Source organism: Spodoptera frugiperda, chromosome 16 (genome assembly GCF_023101765.2).
Source record: "Spodoptera frugiperda isolate SF20-4 chromosome 16, AGI-APGP_CSIRO_Sfru_2.0, whole genome shotgun sequence".
Lineage (NCBI taxonomy): Eukaryota > Metazoa > Arthropoda > Insecta > Lepidoptera > Noctuidae > Spodoptera > Spodoptera frugiperda.
The window spans coordinates 7,674,210-7,678,181 of NC_064227.1; positions in this window are offsets into that span (position 1 = coordinate 7,674,210).

The window sequence follows — 3,972 nt, forward strand, 5'->3', positions numbered from 1 at the left end:
TGACACCCCCTACTAAGGGTGGTGTTTATATTCCTGATAACAGATTTTGTGTTTATTTATTGAAAAGATTTTCCGATTTTCCGATTTTGCTCTCATTGTGGTTGAGGTGTAAGGGGGTGGTTTTGATTTTGTGGGAAGGAAAGGGATTAGTTCTGTTTATATACAAAACTTACTTAGTAGCGGATTTACAGATCTGCTATAAGTAGAATTCCTGTATTGTATGTGAAAATGAAATTTCATAAGTGTGGGAGAGCCATGCATCGGCACGAATGGGCTGGTTCGATCGGGGTGATACAACGGCCTAACAGAAAACCGACGTGAAACAACGCTTGCGTTGTGTTTCGTTGTGTGAGTGAGTTACTGGTTGCCTAATTACCCTCCTTCCCAATCGTCTAAATCCCTGATTCCCCAAAAACCCTTGAATTCCTAATCCTCAAAAGGCCGGCAACGCACTTGTAACGCCTCTGGTGTTTCAAGTGTCCATGGGCGGCGGCGATTGCTTACCATCAGGTGATCCATCTGCTCGTTTACCGGCTTACATCATAAAAAAACCAACCTAAGACATAGAAATTCTCAATAACCCAAGTCCATGTCTACAATAATACACATTATCCCCAAAGGGGTAGGCAGAGATGCGATTTTACTACACCGAAATGGCTGCAGCATCTATTATCCCATGATATTATGGGAATAGGAGTGGATCCTTGGTAAAATAACCCTTTCAGGAGAGTACATCGCAAACCCATAGTAATACTCAAGTAACCAATTCTTAAACATCCTATATCGAGATTACTTGCAAAAAATACCAACCCTATCTACATACAAACAGGGTTGAAACTCCAATAGCTGTGTGAAAAACATTAAAAGTTTAACGCCACTTTCCATTTCAGTATTGAAGAAGCAAATTAGATTTGAACTTTAGTTGATTGTGTTAAAGTTGAATTTAGTTTACAGCAGCCATTGGTTGCAATTTGCTAAAACGTCTTTGTTATTATTTCAAGTACTGAGATCGTTTGTTGTCTGTGTTCAGAGTTAGATATTAGAAGAGAAGGGATCATCCATCTTTTTCTGTTTTTCAGGATTTTTCTTCAGGTAGAGATTTGCACTTACTACCGTACTCAGAGTGATTTAGAGGTATCCCTTAGTAACTGTTTTGTTTCGAAAACAATTGCTAAGTACTGGGTTACAATTCCTAAGTAATCATTAAATGAAGCTGAGTTCGGCGGTAAATCTTAATCAGCAGCCTATCACGGTATCTTCCATAGAACTGCGTAAGTACCTATTCAATTTCCAAAAAAATCGTCACGCTTTTTATCCCCGAGGGGTAGGCGGAGGTGCACATTACGACATGTAATGCTACTGCACAATGTAGACCAACGTAATAGTCCCATGGGGTGAGCCTATTACCATTTACTGGGCAGAATTCCAGGCGCCGTGTTATTACTGAGATATTTTCGAGAAAAGGAAAAAAGTCTAGAAATTCTTTCCCCGACCAACTTTAAATTATTTACCTATAGAAATGAAAATACGAAATAATAATTGTATATCTATCCTATGAATTATGAATATAGGCTCAATAATGATATTTTCAAAAAGTGTCATAAAAATATCATTATAAGTAGGGTTTGTCATATTGTTATCAGAAACGGTTGCGTGTGATTGAGACGGGTCGGATCCGTCCAATACTGCCGGACGACCGGACGAAGGGACTATGGAAAAATATCTTGAAAGTATGAATTCGAAAATATTTTGCTTTGTATTCGTGTAATTGAAAAGTTTATTTTTGGTGTTTCTGAATTTCAGGAGTTACCGACCTTACCTAAACATAGTGGTTGCTGTACTAAATTATAAAATCCACGTTATATAGAGAATTTCGCTTATCGACAACTTCATATTTGTTTTACAGAGAATGGAACCGTTTTTTTTTTTTTTTGGGCAAAATCATCCAATTGCATCTCCCTCTTTGAGCGAGGCGAGAGAGAGTGTTAGCCTCTAGTAAGAGGCTGATTAAAAACCACCACGTTCATACTTTTCGATAACCCGCTAGGTAGATCACAACTCCGGGTCGACATCAGCTCAACTGGGCCCCATCTAGAATGAAACCGTGGACCTCGTACTCGGTAGTCTTCCACCATCAGCTTAATTCCATAAATCACACCTTGTTTTTCAAAACTGTAATTTTCCTTCCACCAGAAACGATTTATTTATATCAAGAAATCCCACTCTATAGATTTTTTTTATCTTTCGAAGAAAAGTGAAACTGGTAAATTGTGTAAAAGAAAAAGATACAACGCACACACACAGACAGGGACTTTGTAAGGGATGTCCCTTTGATCCTTACGTAGTATTGCCTAATTATTCGGCAAATCACGATCTCATACAGACCCGGCAAACGGAAAATTGAAACTGTCTCAAACATCTTTTGGAAGTAATAATAATAATTGTTGTTTATTTTCAACGGTGAAATGGCACTTTTTCATGAATATGTTTATTACTTAGCTGCCACGTTAGTGGTCTCGTGGTGGTCAGGTGCCAGTTAAGGGATTCCCCAATAACCTCTTAATTTCTAAGCCCTAAAAGGCCGGCAACGCACTTGTACCGCCTCTGGTGTTTCGAGTATCCATGGTATGCTCGTTTAGTGTTCCATAAAAAAAAGAAGTTTATTCTGTCCATAATATTTATTAGTTAGGATACTTGTCTCCTTGCAGACTCTTTTGATTATGAAGACACGATACTAGTATAAAAGTACTTATAAAGTCCTGAATGTATGATATTGCCTTAGACTTGACGTAGGCCCAAACATTCAGGTAGGTAAGTAACAAGCCTCACGTTTCGTATGGACACACCCCAATTATTTGGGTAGGGCGTAATGTTGACTGGGCAATCTCTACAGAACTGTAACTACCTTATGGATTATAGCCTTCTGGTATTCAATGGGCGATGATTACTGTTACCTACATGGTCATAATAATGTTTGTATTTCTTGAAGGTTTTTTTATGGTATAAGCCGGGAAACGAGCAGACGGATCACCTGATGGCAAGCAATCGCTGCCGCCCATGGACACCCGAAATACCAGAGGCGTTACAAGTGCGTTGCCGGCCTTTTGGAGGTTAGGGATAAATCCCTAAAAGTGTTGTTGGGGAATAGGGGTTGGGAAGTTTAGGAAGGGGGTAATTGGGCCTCCGGTAGCTTCACTCACGCAACGCAAGCGTTATTTCACGTCGGTTTTCTGTGAGGCCGTGGTATCACTCCGGTCGAGCCGGCCTATCACATCGACTATAGGAAGGGTAGTAACTAGTGGTTCAATGTGATAATTAAAATAGAACTGCTCAGCATGTAAGGCTCTTTATACTTTATTTAATCAACCTAAATTCAATCAATAATCTTGAAATTTTGCACACATAATTATAAGAACATTGAATTGAAAAATAAAACAAACACAAGACTTTTCTTGTTTTAACCAAACTCTCAACCACAAGTAAACATACTTGATACCAATATCCATCCATAGCTTATTTAGCAACAAAATTCTATGGGGTAATCATGGCGGTATCCCCGTTACCCCATGGCCGGGTTGGAGTGGAAACTAGGTCACATCGGATCGATACAGCTCGAACTTGAATCTTGGATTTTCCCACACTTTATGGTGTTCATAACCCTTCATATTATGGGGGTAATTAGGAAGGATGCTGGGGTAATTTTTAATTTGGGTTAAACATTTTTTCGGTTATGATTTTGTAATTTATTTGATATTGGTATTAATTGGTTATAATTGCTGTTGCTTGTTTGTATTTTTGTAAATATCAAAGGAAGTATGGAAGCTGGATTAATGCGGTGGAAATGTGAGCTCTGAGAAGTATGTACGGAGTAAATTTGAGTGATTGAGTGAAAAATAGTGTTATTTAAGAAAGACTTGAAAGACGATGTAGTGACAAGGATTGAAAAGGAATGTTATGATGGTTTGGAAATGT